The 19575-nt window shown below is 38.3% G+C and overlaps 1 long non-coding RNA gene across 2 annotated transcripts in view; it reads right to left on the bottom strand.

Annotated features, from left to right (window-relative positions):
• The window catches only part of LOC109145401, a 96644-nt gene that overhangs the window by 74266 nt on the left and 2803 nt on the right, over nucleotides 1–19575 (bottom strand). The window contains exon 2 of one of the 2 annotated variants that reach the window (XR_005601368.1): nucleotides 62–228. The exons of the other annotated variant lie outside the window; for it this stretch is intronic. This is a non-coding gene — a long non-coding RNA (uncharacterized LOC109145401). The remainder of the gene's footprint in view (nucleotides 1–61; nucleotides 229–19575) is intronic. 2 annotated transcript variants of the gene reach the window in all.

The following is a 19575-nucleotide window of genomic DNA, read 5'->3' as shown; positions in this document are numbered from 1 at the left end:
TTTAAGCTTCATGTGTTCAACCAGCAGCTCCAGCTGACCTCCTTAAGGGACACTTACTTACCAAAGGAGTTTTTGTAGCAGTAGTATTTTTCAGTATCACTGACTCTTACTTCAGATCAGTTTACTTTTATTGCAGTCAATTTCAAAACTCCGAATTGTTCCAAAGTCCATTATCACCCACTATCTGGCTTTGTAAGTCTGTGTTTTTTCCATGTAGCACATGTATTCCTAGAAGAAGGATTACAATTAGAGACTCTGTTGTTTTTTTAGTCTTTAAGTCAGTAGGAAGCACATCTTTGCATATGCAACTCAGTGATCCAAAAAGTATTCTTGCCTTCTATTGCACGGTCAGGTGCTGAATATTTTAATTCCAGTTTCACCCCTCAGTTTGCCCCCCTCATTTACTGCCTCAGCTAAGCAGAATAATAAACTCCAAAAGCATATAAGGGACTGTATTCTTTGCCGATTATCCCAACAGGGCTAACAGCAATGAGACACACTCGTGTCTTTGCACAGCCACGGCAGAATTTCTTTGCACTGCTGGTAATTCCTCAGCACGGTACACACCGAGAGTGAAGAAGAAGAGGAGGAGGAGTTGAGGATGGCAGCCGGGGTGGATCAGAGCATGTCCCTCACTGCCGTGCAAGCCTGGGCTGCCCTGATGCGAGCGGGGCACAGCCTGTGCAGCAGCAGCTCGATGGGTACCAGCCTTGGGCAAAACACTGCCTTGGCCAGAAGGCGATGGCAGCGCCTCGGGTCGAGCTTATAAACTGCATGATTATTTCACAGGGTTTACTGCTGACGTTTTAAAGACAGTTCTGGCTCCCTCTGGTGGAGCATGAGTCACAGGCAAGGTTTTCCCATGCACTGGTTACACGTTTACCTATTCCTGGCCCTAAAGTTCATAGAATAGTAAGATAAGCCTTTTCATTAAACAGATGAAAAGGACTTCACACTCTGATTGCTAAAAAAAAAATATAGTTCCTTTATCTGCACTGTCTTCCTACACTAAACTACCACACTCACCAGCATAATGCCCCAATTCTTCACCAGACTTCAGCAAAGCTCCAGAAGGCTCCTTTCCTTCCTCAGCACTTCCCTGACTGCCTACCTGATATTCACCTTCCACCTCTAGCTCCTGCATGCACCAGACCTGAAGACTGAAGATGCTCTTGCCAGAGTTTTCCCTCAGCACACAGTATCACACAAAGTTCTACCTCTAGGATAAACAGGACTAATACTGAAGATAATATTTCTAGTTCATTCTTGTGGTTGTTTTCTGAGATGATTCAATTTTTTTTACAGCATGTCTTTCATATGAGTGAAATAAAAAGTGACACTGCAATGTGGTGAGAATAGCTAATGTCATATACATAAGTGATGCATATTTTCCTTTTCTTCCTGTGTGTTTCAATTCAGCTCTCCATGGATCCATAAAATATGAAGATGACATCATCTTACTCAATGCTCATGTTTATTTGATGGTTCTTCGTGATCCGAAGTCCTTTGTTTCCTTCATTAAGCAGAAGAAAATGCAAAGTGAAACAAGAACCGGGGGAGAGAAAAAGCATAATTTAGACTTAAATCTAAGAGGATCCCATATTGTGTTTGACTGGTGAGATAATACCTTGCTGTTTCACTTCTACATGAAGTTTTCTATGCGATTTTTATATGAGGTATTAATTCTTATGGCATATCAAAATAAGCAATATTTTTTAAGATCAGAATTCTACTATGTGCCATGTTCATCATTGCACTCAAAGTACAGACCACAACAGAAGAAGTCAATTTTTTGTACAAAAACTGTTTTTAAAAAAGCAAGTTGTATAGCCTTATAGATGCAACAAGGAAAGTGATGGCATTGCAGGATTGTTCTGCAGCACTTAAAATGCCATCCATTAGTCTTACTGTTCATTAATAAACTAAAGCAAGTAGCTTTTATATGACATGTTTTATTTCTGTCTGTAAGTGGTAATAGATATTGCAACTGATAAGTGAAAAAAAAAAAATTCACAAGACTGTCAATAAGAGAGGTGTATGACTTTACAAAGAAGCATGCCCCAGAAGAGGGTTACTTACATTTTTCCCAGCCTCTGCAGGCCTCCACTGAACCAGGGAAATGCTTCCAGCACAGTAAAGTGTTGTGTTTCCCTCCATGACAGCAAAGGGAACAAATGCAACAGCTGCTTCCTAGGAAATTGCAGCCAAAATGAGTAATATGGGTGCTCCTGGAAAAAGAATGGATACCTCCTACACCCCTCACATGTATTCTAGTCTTGAAAATGTTTATATAATCCCAATCCAATCTACAGCAGGCTACTCAGTTATCCCAGGCTGAACTGTTTGGTTAGCCTAATCCTTCTTACCGTGTAAGCACTCATGCCAGAAATCAAATAAATAATAATAATAATAATGCTAAGTAGTGCTCCTTGAGAGAATGTAATAATTTTGATTTGAAACTTCTGCACTAGTGAAAGCTGTCAGAGACAACAACCATCTTTGGAAAATTCCTGCTCCTCATAAATTAAGGCTGTTATGGTGGTTATACTTTTTCCTCTTACATTTTTTATGTGTTTTATTTTCATTTTTAATTTTCAGAAAAACAAGTACCCCTAGCAAAGAATCTAGTTTGCAATAACACAAATCTGTGAAAGTACAAATGACTCCGTCAATAAGAACTCATTCATTTCAATAAGAACTCATTTCATTATGGTTGTGACTGGTCTTTGCAATGTTTTCTTTCAGTATTTTGAGGCAGCTCACAATCAGCAAATTCACATCTACCAGGAACTTACCCTCTTACTCAGATGAACTGGAAGAATTAAGTGGCAAACACCGATTCTGCCAGTATTGCTGGTTCTTAGCCAGTCAAAGCTCTCAGCAAAGATGACTTGCACAGAATTATACTTTTTTTGGCAAAAATATTTTTAAAATATGATATGACAGGATAAAAAAAAGCCAAAACAAAATGAAAACCCAAGTGTGCCTCCTTATTTCACCCTTGAACATAAACATAAATTACATACTGGAAATTGTTCCACGCATAACAAGAGGCTTACAGGAATGTCAAAAACAATGCATGTGTGTTGCTAAAACCTTCAAAACTCTGATAAAATCAAAACTTTAGGCTTCTTACCACCATTACAGGGCAAGAAAATATTTTATTTGTATGTAAGGAATCAAATTATATCATAATTGCTTTTCACAGGGAAACCATTGATTTTAAGATGAGTGATCAGTTCTTGGGGACAAAGTAAAAACATAACCAGGAGTTACCAGTTAATTCTTTAAATAATCATTAAAATCAAAGAAACTCTCTTTTCTCTCCCCAGAAAACTACTCTTTTTAACTTCCACCTTCAAAGAATCAGCAAATACATTAGTGCAGTTGTGCTAAATCTGTTTTTGCTTTTAATTATGTAGGAGATATAAAAGTGTTTATATATAAAAAAAAAGTGTGAGAAACATGCTTTGAAAATATTTTCTATAGGACTGAAAGGTACTATTGGGTCATTTTATTTTGTCTCCAATAGCCTGCTAGCAACAGTATTTTTGTATTGTTACCACACCTTTTTTTTTTTTTTTTTTAATCTCTATTTATCTCTGCCACAACACAGGTTAAAGGTTAAAACACAAAGATAGGGGTTTTTTTCCCCTTGGTTAGAAGCCATCTTCCAGGATCTTGCCTGAAGTTATTTGCAAACTAATTACACACATCAATCACCCATTGGTTTATCTAGCATCAATTACCCATTAGTTTATCCAGCTCTTTCCCATAGTGCTCAGTCTCTAGATTTACCCTTGAGTAAACCCTGTTCTCCCTCTTTGGTAGACAATAATCAGCCAGTTCAGTTTGCTTCCTTTTGCACCAAAGGATCTCTGCCCCCTTGATATCGAGTGTCTGCATCAGTTCTTGTCAACTTTTATTTTTCCTGTGTATGCTCCAGTTGTCTTCCTTCAGATCTATATTTCAACAGCACCTTAGCACTAATGTTTCCTCTATTCATGGGAAATGCCTTTACTGATGATCTGCCTGTTCTCTCTGCCTAGAAATGAGAGTGATCTGGCATGATTATTCCTTAAAATAAGTCCTTAAAATTCCTTAAAATGCAAGCTGGAAAGGGAATGGAAATGAACAGCCCTTCTACAAAACACTTCAGACATCTGTACCAGTGAAAGAAATGTAGGATTCTGAATGGAAGCCCCTAAAAGTCTGAAATACTAGGTGTGGTTGCCCAGACCAGTTAGCATAGCTGAGAATGGATTGGGTAATTGATGTAGGCTGAATGTGGGGAGAAGAAACATCCTGTTATCTTGTACCAGGAGAGCATACCACTTGGCAGAGTGGTATATACTTTGGCAGTGGGAAGTGTTATGTTGGAAGTGACCTGGTGAAGGTGATGAGACCCAGAATCCCATCAGAGGAGTTACCCATGTAGTTGTCCAAAAATCTGTGTCCTAGTGTTGAGAAAGAAAAGCAAATTCTGCTAATGATTTCAGGGAGGAGAGAGTTTGGCAGAGAAGGTGAAGAAAGCAGGGAGAGAAGAAGACTTCCAATGGTCAGCAGTGCTGCCAGGAGAATCAGCTGTGCATACATAGGTAGGTCAAGTAGCAGAACATTATATGCTAGTTTAGCATTTCTAGGGGAAAAAAAAGAGGAAGAGGAACAAGGAACACCAAGAGAGAAGATACCAGTTTCAAGGAACTGATTATATTTCACTGGCAGAAAGGAAGTACACCTCCAAAAATATTTAAGCAATTGAATCATCTAAAAAAAAAAAAAAAAAAAAAGAGGAAACTTAAAAATTGAGAGCAGTTGTGGGTCCTCAATAATCTGAACTCAAGAAGAAAGTAAACAATAGCAAATGAATGAGGGGCAAAAATCATTTTGAAGCATGAAGGACAGAATGTGGCTGTTCAAAGTACACAAGCAGATCCAACAGGCAAAGGTCATAAAGAACAGAAGAAAACATGCTGTCCACACGTATTGTAATGGGAATGTTTATTATTCATATTGTAAGGGCAATGTTTACTCATTGTCTGCTTTAGAGTCCCACTCACAAGTCTGTATTTTGCTTTGTGTTGGCTCATACCTACCAGGTGCATCTTCTTATTGAAATGCTTATTTTCCTACTCTTGCTCCCAGAATCACCTCAGCTCATCAAGGTTATTTACAGTATTTATCCTCCAGCATGCATTATACCCCTCACAGTTCCATGGCACACTCTCCATCACATAGCTAATATATGGGTTAGCATGGCACACAGAATACATCCTTGCAAAATTATTTTCTACGTCTTTGATAGTGCTCTCAGTGTCAAGTTTGTTTGAAATCTGAATTCTAGGTCATGCACCCAGCTAGTTATACATTGCCTTGGCCATGTATCTCTTACAAGTCTGTCATAAATAACAGTATCAAAAGCCCTAATAACACCAAGGCAGATTAAATTTACTGCTTCCTCTCTGTTCAAATGACATGTTATCCTAACAAAGAAAGAAGTAATAGTGGCTCAACACAACTTGTTGATTATAATTCATCTCATTTTGATCTTTCAAGTACTTACATGTATTTAGAAATTTTATTCCAGAATTTATCTGGAAATTGGAGATAGCTGACTGGTCTACAACCGCCCACCTATTCCTACTTTTCCTCTTTCCCTTCTTCTCTTCCCTACTTAAAATGAGTTCCACATCTTTTTTCTCAGCACTTTTCCTGTCTTTCAAGTCTTCAGAGAGCGCAAGCAGCTCTAATCTTCAAATAATTTCAAACAATTTTAATTTGGGTTTGCATAAAATGTTGGCTGATGCAACATCCTTCCTCTTAATTGCTGCTCTAAATTCTATTATTTGAGAAGGACTACTATTGAGTAGCTCTCAATAGTATAAATTACAGACACATCTCCCTACAAAGATTATTTCCATGTAGCTCAGAATCAGAGGCAAATAGACATGTTTTCAACCCCTTGTTGAAATTAAGACCACTGATATAAAGTTCAAAAGTTTGCACTTCACATAAAGTAAAAAATGAACAGGAGTATGTTCAAGTAACCAGTAAAAATTCTGTTACTCTCTTAGAAAAGGTGTATCAGATAACCTATTAAAAAAAAAAAAAAAAGGACTGGAAACAAAGAGTGAAAAAGATTAATATATTACAGTATTATGTTTACAACAATAAGCATCATAATTTATTTCATGGATGGCATATTTTTGTTTTCTCTCCTCATTTCTGAATCAAAGTCTTTGAATAGCCAGACACTTCTAATCACTACATTCCCAAAAGCAGAACACAGTGTAGCCTGAGAAAGGAGAGTATTGGTGGAAATGGAAGACAAGAAAACAATCCATATCTCATAACAGATGTCTGGTCTTTGTCATTTTAGATATTCTTCCTTCATGTTTGCTGATTCATTTCTTGACTCTCTCTTTCTTGGAAGTCTCAGCTACTTAGTCACACCCTTCACTTTTGTATCTTTTGAAAAATAACATAATTTTTACCTAGTGCTGACAGCTTGTCATCTTTCTCCCAAGAATTCAGACTGAGGGACGCTGATCTTGATGTGTATCCAAGATTGAAAGAATCTGCTTTTGGTTTTCATTTAATGAGCTAAAATCTGTAAAGGGCTGTGGTACATGAGATTGCACTGACATACTGAAATCCATTTTCATTTACAACTCTTCTCAGTGCAATTCTCTAATTTTTAACCCTTTATTTAAAGGAAGCTTGTCAGGCATAGCCTTCCCTGTTGGAGAAGAACTTGAAGGATTAGAGCTCAGGGTCAGAAGGACATAGATCTGTCTTCCCCCAGAGCAAGCATCCCTACCTGGACCCCAATTTTGCGAAACTGGTGCAAAACACTTCTCCTAGTTTCTTGTAACAGCAGTGTTTGACCTCCTCTCAGGAGTAGGCCCCCTGGAGTAATTTTGCTTTTCCCGGTTCTTTGTTCTTTCTGCAGTCAACAGTTCAGAAATGAAGGGCTAGCCTACAGGAACCCTGGGGATGTACTGTCACCAATTTTCAAGCCTGAAAAGTTGGCTAAAAAGTCCACATCATTCAGACATGGCTATACCCAAAATCATGACAGTAAAGACAAATGAAGTTTTACTTATGTAATAAAATCCTCAATAATTAGGCTAGGGAAAAATCTATTTAAAATATATCTCATGTACCACCACAATGCCATGACATACCACTGAAGAAGATGAAGTCTAACAAACACACACGAAAAAAACCCCAAAAATCCTGAGAGTAGAGCGGATATGCAAAGGAGCAAATAAAACCCTGTAAAACTAATGGTTAGTTCAGGTTTGTTTAGTTGCTTTTTTTTAAATTGAGAGAGAAGACCTGGGTGGCTATAATTTCATTACAGGGAGCATTACCCTTATTTAATATTAGAATGGAAGTTCTCAAGTGCTTTTATGATGTGGTTGTATCACAGTGAATATACAAAACTCACTAATTCCATTTGCAGTCACACAAGATTCCTGTCTACCCTGCAGAACTGGATGAGACACCATCATCTAAGCATGAAGTGTCTGGAGCAGTGCCTGCTCAACATGAGCAACCAGCTGTCTTAAGGCCACCAACAAGTGTTTGCAGATCAGAAATTCCAAAATCCTTCAATAAACAAATATTTAGAGCATCCATGTTTACAAAAATATTTTCCTGCTACATTTTCCAAACCCACAGAATAGAGACAGAAAAGCGGTGAAAGGTCACCAGAAAACACCATTCCAACATCTGTGCTTCCTTTAAGCTCTTCAAAATGCAGACATGATGACTCGTACAAACTCACACATGATCACAAATGTAATACAGTTTTTCAGGGCAACACAAATCTGAGGACAAAAATATGAGCACACTTAGTGTCATCTACTTTTCACCTTTGCTGTTTAGAAAAGGGCAAGCAATTTTTGGTACTGCTCCATTAGGAAAAACCATCACAAAGAATGACAGAGCTGTGTTAGGACACTTCAGACATTCCCCTAAAGCCCTGCTCCTGCACAGAGTGGTGGTAGTACAGCACCACGAACTGAAAAAAAACAAAACAGGGACTGAGCCATACTTGGTTTTCTCTAGCTTTGCTTCTCAGGTTGGCTGCAAACTGCAAGGTTTCATAATTCCCTCTCTCATGTTGATTATCTGATTTACAACAAAGCACAAGTTTATATTAAAGCCACTCCTTCTTTCAAGGCATTGAATTTCTTTCACCCAGCTACCAATTTCACAAAACTTGGAGGAACTGTGTATCTTCATGATAGCCAGCTTGCTGTTCATATAAACCAATGAAACCAGCATTTTGAGATAATAAGGTACAAATCCTTTGGTAGGAGTGCTTAAAAGACAGCATTAGGCTAAGAGGAGGTGGATGCAGTGATGATGTAGTGTGTAGGGAAGGACTCCTTAAAAAATATATTTGCTTATGAACCAAGGATTAACTGGCTCTAAATAAATTCTCTTCAGTAAAGTACTGACAACAATTAAACATTTCCAAAATTTACTTAAGTTGATTCCATTTCTAAGGTTTGGAAATCTTGGCTTTAACAATCTTATGTATTCTATTGAGCCTTTGAAATTTTTTTCTCATGACCACAAAAATCTCATATATTTTTTGCACAAGAAACGGTTGATAATGAGGGTTGTCCAATTCCTGTATAATCCTTTCACTAAAAAGGAAGAAGATCTAATGGAAAAAAGTTGAGATTATAAATGTTTTATAGTTTGCAACCACATACAAAATGTTACCAGTACTATGACAGGGTGTTTTGCACACTGGTGATTGGTTACAAATCAACTGTACAATAATTTAAGAATACATTACACATGTATTCTTAAATACATTAATGTAATGCAATATTATATGTATAATATAATAAACAGGATTCTATCAAATGAGAAAGTAAAATGTGTGCTTTTTCAAAGACACTGCTTTTGCAATATTTAAACAGTAACTACTGGTTATGGTCTAACTATGAAAGAAGCTTGACAGGTCTGCGTCCAACAACTACTGCATTATAGTGTGACTTGGTGCTACAAGGAAGTAAATTATTTAATAAGTGAATCACCAAAGTTTATAAAAGAAGAATTTACATCCTTCAGTGTCAGCACTTTACACCCTCACATATCAAATCACTATGCCACCACTTCTCAGAATAGTAACCTGAATAGATTTGCAGCCCAGAATTTTAGATTAATTAGGAAGACAAGGTATTTGAGAAACCAATCCACTTCTGCACTCGTTATTCTTTTTTTATTTTTTCTAATTTCATCTTTCCAAGAGTGAAGAGTATGGATCCAGAAAGAGACATCTTACAAATATGGGACATTAGGAAAGTTTGGTGCATTTGGAAGGAATTAGTAGAAGTTAAACTACTACGAAAAGTCACCTAATCTGTTTTTGAAGCACATACAGTTTCAGATAAACACATACAACAGGAAGTCAGAATGTTATAATCTCAAATAAACCAGCAGCTATAGGAATACTTATTAAAACCCCTAGGAGTACACAGCAAATCTGACCTTGTTAAATTGGCATCTGTTAAGGACATGGCCTAAGCCAGAGATGAGCTACAGGGAAAGTTTCATACCCACTGCAGTTTTGTACTGCAGTACAAATTTGATGTGTAAACCATCAGCCATTTAAGTTTCCAAATTGGCAAGGCTACAGCTCCAGTTATCAGAGCACAGTATTTGATGTAATCCCTCAAACATGTTTTGTAGCTAACAAAAAGGTAAACATGTCTATGCAGAATTTAACGCTGCAGGCTACCTAGACTGCCAAGTTTCAGCTGCATATGTTGGCCAAAATCTGTCACACTAAACAAGGATTGCAGAGCACATCTCTCCCAACCTCTGAACTGTGTTCCAGTCACCTAAATTAGGAGGCAGAAGACAGGAACTCAGAATGACCATTGGGCCTTTGTGGTTTTGGAGATGAGACTAAATATATATTCTCATTTTTTGCAAGTTGCTGAATTTAGGCAACTTTCTTTGTTAAAGACCTACTCAGGGTTCTCCAATGTGATTTCAGGTAAGACAAAAAAAGGCATTTTTGTTCAATAAATCTTTTTTATTCTGAGCTCAAACAGTTTTTGTTCTACAAATGCATTTGAAATAACATGGCATCTTGAGGTGTATAATTATTCACTTTAATTTAAAAATATCAGGTGGACCATCAGTTTTACTCAACACCTAAGTGGCAGAATTCAAATTTTGAATTTATTGAATTCATTTTTGGCTTACTGACCTGTTTGACTTGAAATTCCACCAGAAATAATAAATGTGTAACAGAAAGAATTCTTCTGGTTTCTAACCAGCCTTTATATCCCATAATTACCTTCTACTGGTGAAAATGTAGAGCATTACTTCTACCTAATGGGTCATTTTCTTCAGAGCAAGAGGCAAATGACCTATTAGATAAAAGATAATTTTATCTGCCTGCTTCTTTTTCCATGTCAATGAAACAACCAGGAGGACACTTAGCAGTGGTAGTTCTGAGTGTGCAGGCACCATGTTAATTTTTAATGACAGCACTGAGTGACAGTGGCACTTGGGTGAAGCAGTTAACTGCATAATAATCACTGTGGCGAATGCCACTGGATTCAGTTAGCAATACACTTACCAGTTTATCACTCTATAAATCAAATAAACCATCTTTCAGCCTTGGCCCTTCTACAGATACTACTTTTCTGCATATCTTATTCAGAAGCATGTACCTCTGAAATCAATCTGTATTCATGGGCAAATCTGTATTCATGGGTAATCTGTATTCAAGGGCAAAAAACCTGATTGTCTCACAGATGACACAGAAAGGGGAAAGCAAACAAAATCTTCATTGGTTATTGAAAAGCAGGATAGCGAATTAAATTGCTTGTTGATAAAGTTCAAAACAAATAATAAATTACATAAGAAACAGCATGAAAATGTTTCCACTATATGCAACACCTTTGATTTTGGCCCTAACACTGTTGAGCAATGAAACACTTTCCATAAGCATTTGCCGCTTATTTTCACGCTGCTCCAAAGCAGGTCCTTTTTTCCCACCCCACTGTAGCAAGGGAAACAGCAAGGGAAGGGCACCCTTTAACGCACATACAGACAGACCCAGCCAACACTGACAGATACCTGCAAAAGCCAGAACAAATATTTGCTACAGCTGGCAGATTGTATCAAGTTTTAACTGGAATATTAGAAATGTTTTGTGTGAACTATGCCAATTTTCTCCCATTTGTGGGCAGCTAGAGTGAACAAGTTCCATCCTAGCAAGTATTTTTCTTCAGCGCTTCTCCTCCTTTCAGAAGTCAACCAGCCTGTTTTTACTTAAATTTTCCTGAAATAATCTATCAATAGTATTGTCAGGCTGGGAACAGACATGTCTTTATTCAGCTTAAATAAGAAAAAAGCAGCAGCCAAGAAGCTCTTGGATCAACAATTTTACATATAACTAATGTCAAAAATTATCTGGGGGGAGGGGGTGTTCCAGCTTAAAAACTCTATTCTAGTCGATTTTCTCCCCTCAAAGTAGCCTTGGAAAAAAAGACCTTCAACCTTTTTTGGTGAAGATACTAGTAAAGGATGACACTTGAGATATCCTGATAATAATAGAAGCTAAAGACATCTTACTTAGAGAAACATGCTTTATTCTCTTTTACCACACTTGTATTGCACAATTTTTTTTAATCTTCTAATTCTTCAGCACTTCTTACAGAGATATTGAAAACCAAAACCTGTATGTCAATCCTAGTCCTCACTTCCAAAAGTGTTTTCAAATTGCAAGAAATGGATAATTTAATTTTAAAAAGCATGAGCACTGTTGAGAGCACCAACAGGCAGATCTCCCCTAGTAAGCAAGGCAACATATCAGCAACTTCATTCTCTTGGGGCTAAAGTATCCTGCATTGCTGATTGCACCTTAAGCTTCTCCACACTGTTTAGCTTACAGCCTTGTTCCAGAAATCACTGTGAGGCACATAAACTTGTGCAGCAGCAACTGCACCCTCATGCATGCTGCCAAACCACTTCCAGCCCGCCCTGTTTCAGGAACAGCCCTCACCTGACTCCTGGTTTTGTTTAGCTGCTGGCTCTGTTCGATTGCCACGTAGCACATGGCAGAGTTTCACATGCAGCACAACCACAGCCTGTCTCACATCCAGAGCATCACGCAGAAAGCTGCCTGGCTGAAAGATGAGACCCATTTCCAGAATACTCACTTTCCCCCCTCCTCCTCTTCCCATTTATTTGGTGCCCCTGTTTGGACAGGAACAATCAATGAGTTTCTTACCATCTGGTCTGGCACTGGCCTGCTTTTAGATACTCCTCCTGGTTCTACCTAAGCCACTCATCCAAGCTGTGCTCCAGGGCTTAGCAGTGGTAACTCCAACCTTGACAATCCTGAGCAAGTTTTAAATTTCTGGACCTGAAAGCTTTTTGAAATACTTCTAGAAAAGGGCAAAGAATATATTTAATTGGCACCAGAAGGACCTGGGAGGCAGGTATCCTACTGAATCCAGACATCCAAGGGAGGGAAGCTGGCATCCCATTGAATTTTCTATTGATGTGCCTGGTGAAAAATGTCTTGATCACTTTCTGAAGCTTGTGTTGGAAACACCTCCCCAGGCAAGGAGCAAAAGGATGTCATCCTGTTCCCCCTCCCTAAAGGGGCTACCCTGTCTTGTTCTGACCACAGCAATTTCTGGACTGCCTGGGTAGATCTCCTTTTGGGTTGCAGACAAGCTTGAAAGGTCACTGTAGGATGTAGGTTTTCTCAACAGGCTCTTAGGTAATTTGCCAAGTCAGAAGTTACTGACAATGGAGGGTTTCTTTGTGGTGCAATGGCTAAACAGATCTTTTGATAGAGTCAGAGAGAAGCACTTTTCCAGCAGTTTAAGCTTCCATCACCTGGTTAAAAGTTATTCCAGAATCCTTCCTCAGGTGGCTTCTAGATGAACAGAGGACACTTGTGACTTGACTTGTTACAGCCTTGTGCCACACATCAACTCCAAACAGTGTGAACAGGAAGGACAGAAGAGACATAATCTTTCAAGGAGAAAAATGGAAAAGCTGGTAATTCCTAGCACTTGCCATACACTAAGCAACTCTTGGTAAGCTATATACACACTAATACCAACATGCAAAATGCACTGAGAACCCAGCCCAAGAATGGCCAGTCTTGGGAGATGGAGCCTAACTGGGAGTAATGACAGGGGTGCCCATGCACCATTGTATCCTCACATTATTCTTTATGCAATCAAGGGAACATACTTCTGATCTTCCAGTGCAAACTCTTGTATAATATAGTCTTCACAGCTGCATATGCTCCACTGTATCAACTAAAACACTTATTGTGAGACAAACTTGGCTTTTGAACAATTTTGTAACCCATGCAGATAGCACCGGTTTGTTTCTGCTATTTTACTCAGCTATGGTGAGGTGGCAGGAGCGGGGGGTTCATGGTCACTGGCTGCTGTGGGACCAAGGGAGTTCATACAATAGTTTGGGTTGGAAGAGACCTTAAAGATCATATTGTTCCAACCCCCCTGCTGTGGGCAGGGACACCTTCCGCTAGAGGAGGTTGGTCAATGCCCTGCTGACCTGGCCTTGCTGCCTCCATACTGAGACCCTGAGGGCAAGTTCTTCTGGGTCCATTCTCTATTTACTATCTCCAAATGCTAACAGGCCAAGGTGTCTTGATTTATACAACAGTAGAGATTTGTTTTGTTCTTTTACAAGGGTCAGAAAATTTAGTACTTTCTTTGCATCTGTCTCCTAGACTCACATAGGAACTCTTTTCCTAAAAGCACACAAACCAAGGAAGTTCCCATTCTTCTGCTTGCTAAACAGTAACAGTGAGCTCTGATTCCCAGTGAGGAGAAATTTACATGCCAGGGAAATGGAGGGGATGGCAATTTCAGCTTGTGCCCCAGGATCTGCAGCTAGAGGAAGCTGTCCTTACATCTCCTTAACGCCTCAGTCCAAACCCATGGAAGCAAAGGTGCTAGCATATTCACCAATTGGCACTGCAGAAGCCTTTTGTCTGGGTTCACAAGCTGTGTTATGACCACCAGTGGGTAATATTTGCATTCAAAAAGACCCTTATAAACAGAGTGGGGCACAAGGAATACTGAATTGGGGCAGGATAAGTGCAAGAAGAATGTCGCATGGATTTGAGACTGGTATTTTTCCCAGGAATACCCCAAGTAAGGGTGCATTTGCCGTACCAGAAGTCCCTTGAGGGATCATAACACAAATATGCCAACACTGTGCTACAGGGATCTCTTTCTAAGGTATTCTTCAGAAGCAACTGAAGACAGTGTATATGATGCCATAATATCTGCAAGGCTCTGCCTCTGTGGAAGATGGGGCAGTTCTACCCCTTACAAAGCCCTCCTGATTTGCCACTAGTGGACTAGCATTCCCAAAGAGACCCATGTCCCCCTGCCGAAACCCCTGTTCACCTCCTTAAATGTCCTGGTCACACAGTCTTACCTGAACACATCTTCAGCTGCCTTGCTCACAGCCTTGCCCTAGTCTTAGCCATACACAGACAAAAGGCACTAAATTGTATCATCTGGGTCAGGAAAGATAACAGATAATGCTGGATGTGACACACAGAGAAAATGCCACAGCTTCTTAGTGCCCATATAAAAACACATCAAATAAAACACGTGGCAAAACGGAACTCTGCCTGTGAAATGACTTGCAAATTACTGGCCAGTTATTTTCACTTCCAAAACTGTATGGCCCAGAATTCCAACAAATAAACCAGGGATAAAAAGTAAGAGATGTGTAGTATATTTCTTTAATACCTCTAGAGAGGAAGGAGTTAAAACTCCTGAGTCAGGAAACCTTTACTAGTACTGTACAAGCCTTTATTAGCTGCATCTCCTATTGCTGTTGTTTCTTCATAATTACTTGCCTTTTTAATACCTTGAAAGAGACCCAAACCTTTGATGCAAGGTGGGACGTTCTAGAATATGTTTCTGAAATCACAACAGCCTACTAAAGAGTGATTAATTAGACAGCAGTAATTGTGGATGCAAGGCAAGGAGAGTCTCAACAGTCGTGTTTAGCTTTGGCTCTTCATCATCATTCTGAAAAGTGTCACTTGAATATTTTGGGGACAATTTTTGAACGTGATTTAAAACAATAACAAAAGAGTTACTACTGGCACTCATTTCTTCCCTTTCATTTTATAGCTCACATCATAATTTTATCTATTTTCTGTAGGTTAGAATAATTTCAGGTCATTTTTTTAGAGCTGGTGTTATCTCTGCTGAGGGAGAGAAAATAAACCAAAGGCAATAAAAGGCTCAAACACCACAGAACAAGCACACACATATCCACTCACTGTTTCAAATTCAGCCCTTTAAAATGGATACAATAAAGCAACTAACTGCTCTTGCAAAATACTGTGGCTAGATCTTCATGTAATATATAAGTGTACATTGTTAAAAAAAGAAATTCAAGTCTCAGCGTGCACGACTTTTGATTTCCAAGTGATGCTTATTGGGCAAACTGCATCATATTTTAATTGTAATTTTTCTTCTTTCTTAACCACCCCCTCCCACTCTAACCATGCACAGACCACACACTCACTGCAAATAAGGAAGAAAGGTGCATTTATAATGGTTTACACTACTATTACAACATAATTTGTAATCTTCAAAGATATAGATGTGTTTGGAATTACTTTAGGGCAACTCCAGACAGCAGCAAAATAAATGTCAGAAATAACTCAAATCTTCAAAGGGGAAATGCTCTATTTTCATTCACGTTTCAAATCTGCAAATTAATCTTTTGCTTACAAATAAGCATGCAAGATAGGTATGTTAAACTGGGGCTAAGCAGGCATAGGCTTGCAGGATTAGGCCCACAAAATCTGCATTTACAATAAGAGTTCTCTATTTTAAACCATTTGTCTTGATTTTTTTAAAATTAAATCAGTTTTAAGAACAGGCTTCCTCTTCAGGATAATTTACCAACATGCAATAAATGCAGCTTCTTGATAGTAAAGAGTACATCTCATAAGGTTTTTTAAGTGGGTGGATTTAAACATGTTTCTGGACTAAACAAATCAAGTCAAAGGTGATCAAGTAAAACCATAGCAAGGCTGGAAAGGAATGATTAGCAAAATAAAAAAACCCTGAAGTTCACAGAATTCATCACATTTAAGTAAGTTTTCACACTGTGAGAAAGGAGTCAGCTTTATGTTATGTATGAAGGACACAGAATATCTTTTTCTAAAACAAACATTTAATCAGAAAAGGGATTTTACAAGGAAAACTGGAGAAAAATCTAACAAAATCCCCCACACCTCTTTCAGATGGAGAAAAAAATGTCTTTTAATTAATTTAGGAACAAATCTAAACCCTTCATCAGAACTATAACAGACATTTATTAATACAAAGCAAGGATAAAATAACCTTTAGCATCCTGCATTATTATATTTCCAAGATTTAAGACCCGAAACTCATTCCTCAGGTAGTCCTCTGGTTCTAAAAAAATTGTAGAGATTTAATTTTACTCCCTGGCACAAGGGCTCCAATTAAGTTGCTGTCACTTTTCAGGGTGATTTTCTGGCTGCCTTTAAAACCAGGAGGAAGACTTCCAGTTCTCTTAAAAAAAAAATAAAACAAAAGCATATTAAAAGGAAAAAAAAGGAAAAGAAAGGAAAATGGAAGAAATTGAGTACTATTTCAGTGACAGTTTGCCTGAAATCAACTCAGTAACCACATTTTCTCAAAACAAATAATGGGCAATGAAGGAGAGGAGATGAGAAAACTATAAAGTGCAAAAAATGCTTTTTTGTACTTGTATAAGTAACATTGTAAAAAGAAAGACCACTAAGACACAGAGGTTCACTCAAATAATACCAAATATTTTACTATAATTTTGGAAAAGAAACTCTTGAAAGAACAACACCAAACCCAAATGAAATTCCACAACCCTGAAACGCAATGAAATTTTCATAATTTCAATATGGATTAATGTCTGCAATGATTATTGCTGTTACCAGACCTCCCCATCTCCCTAAAAACGCACTTGTTAAAGTAGGAAAAGTAAAAGAATATGCATTGAGAGAAACCAACACCCAAATCCTTCTTTCTTCTGTGCCTCACTAAAGCAGGAACAAGATTTTCATAATTTGTCCTGGTTGAAATATTCATTTCTCCCACATTCAGCCATGTCTGAAGCACGAAAACAAACAAGAACCATCTCAAAACCTCCATGCAGTGAGGAGAACTGTCCTGCTGAAGCCTCTCATCGCTCCCAAGCTGACACAAGCAGATGATGTGACCCAGGGGCACAGTCCCAGCTGGGTTTCGGGCACACCCAGGCCCCAGCAAACACAGACCAGGAACAATTCTCGTGCCTGATGGAAGCCGGGGCAAAGCCGGATTCATGCAGCGGGCTCTGGGGCAGTGGCCCGGCAGCCAGGGATGAGGAGCCTCATTGCCACCATCTTCTCCATACTGGTAGTGCTGCTCCTGGGGAACTTCCCCTTCCCAGTGGTGGTTTCTCAAAATACCCACGTTTGGCATACTGCTCTTGCTAAAATCTTTATTGGCATCTTCCTGCACAGCACGACAGGAAGAGAAAGTAATTACCACTTCTGTTTCACAGCTTGATAACAAAACATTTGTGTGAGCTTCCCACACTTCCACAAAACTTATCTTAATAGTTTTCCAGAAATATTTTTGTTCTTTTTTTCTTTAATTCTCACCAAAGGAAAAGAGATTCATGCATTACATCTGAATTAACGTAAGATATAATTCTGCATTAAAAACAGTTTATCAGTCAGCTTATGTAGTTTTTTTCAGTGCTCACCTCAGTGACAGGACAAATGATTTGTACACAAAAAGTAGCAACAATAATTACAAAAAAAAAAAGGGTGTTCTAGTGCAATGATAAAATTAGGTCCCTTGATCTTGCCTAAATACAGCAGATTAGAACTTCCCAGACCTGAGTACCAATGAGAGTTTTGGGTGCACAATAAACAGAACCCTGAATCCCAGTTAAGTAGGGATCCTCTTGTGGGTTCGGATTAATTTGGAGGAAGGAGTAGGGGGGAATATGCCTCTTCTTCTTCCCATCCCCCCTAGTTAGTTGAGAAAGAATTGTCAGAGATATTTATTCTTAAAAATAAGAACATAATAACAGTGGTCAGACTTTCCTGAGTTCCACCAGTTTGTGACAACTGGAGCACATACATTTCATTCCAAAATGACAGAAAAAATGTGTAACTTTTTAACTAATGTTATTCAATTATACAATAATTCACTAATGGTACTGTAAGTTCGCAAGCAGCCTAAAGTCAAATCTAAAGTCATGATCAAAAGAGCTTTTCAAGCTGACAAGCAACAGCTGGATAAAGACAGCAACAGTCCCAGAAGTACTTAGTCTTTGGAGAACTGAATCTTAACAAGAAATTATGTGCTTTGCAATCATGTAGCTCTCACATAGCAGTATTAGTATTCTGGTGGAGGTTAATATGTAATGCCTGCTTTTCTAAGAATAAATTTGACCATGTCAGGAGACAACTGGATCTCTAAATTTAAACTTGTTTAGAGAAACTGTCCTCAGGAAAACTACTGAACATGAAATACGTTCATATATGAACAGCTAAAATTACTGGTGCCTTTCAGTTGTTAGATATGCAATTTGCAGTACCCTCCTTTATGGTTTAAAAAGCTATTTTCATAAATAGTGTGAAAGAGAAAACTGCACACATTTGCAGCAATGCCCTGCATTGGACTACATCTTTCCAGAGATTGCTTATTTGGAATCTTACTTAGTCAAATTATCTACATAATAAAGCTAATATATCTCCTATTAAAATAGTCGGCTCTATAAACTGCCAAGGTATGAAAGTGAAGTGGGACACCTAGTGTCTCGGGCATTCTACAGAAACATTTCAGTTTTATTCTCCCCCCAAAGGTTTTACCCACAGCCCCTGTCAAGCTGCAGTTGAATTCCACTCCAGAGGGGAGGCCTCCACTACAGCTCAGCACCAACCGTGTTTCAAGAAACAGGAAAACTGATACCAGTCATTTAAACAAGGTAAGTCTCAGCTGGGATAAACTTTTATATGTGCAGGACTCCTTCCATGATTCCTTGATTAAAATGGGTTGTTAAGATGATATTCTCATAATTGGTCTTAAATTCCTTCTTTTAATTTTTCAACTGGTTGGTGTTTGTTTTTCCTTTAAAAAATACAGTATTCTCTGAACATTTGAATTTGATCTTTCTGCAGGCAATCTTTTCAGAAAAAAGCCCCACAACATTGCTAAATTAAAACTTTGAAAATAAAATGCATATAGCGATTCAAAATGTTTTTCAAAGCACATAAAAGTTACAGAAAAAGTTTGAATATTTAAGCATGCTCTACATACAAATACATCAAACAACATCTTTATCACAAGTTTATGCCACGGTCCAGGGTTAGGTCACAAAGGAGGGATTGACTGGGATCTAAACACATGATATGGGGCAAAGTACAGATCACACCATCTATTTCACTTTGACTGAAAAGAAAGTTTCCCATACATTTAACAGGCATTTCATCTTAAAAAAAAAAAA

The sequence above is a fragment of the Corvus cornix genome, chromosome 2, assembly GCF_000738735.6.
Source record: "Corvus cornix cornix isolate S_Up_H32 chromosome 2, ASM73873v5, whole genome shotgun sequence".
Lineage (NCBI taxonomy): Eukaryota > Metazoa > Chordata > Aves > Passeriformes > Corvidae > Corvus > Corvus cornix.
This window is presented reverse-complemented; position numbering and strand designations above follow the sequence as displayed.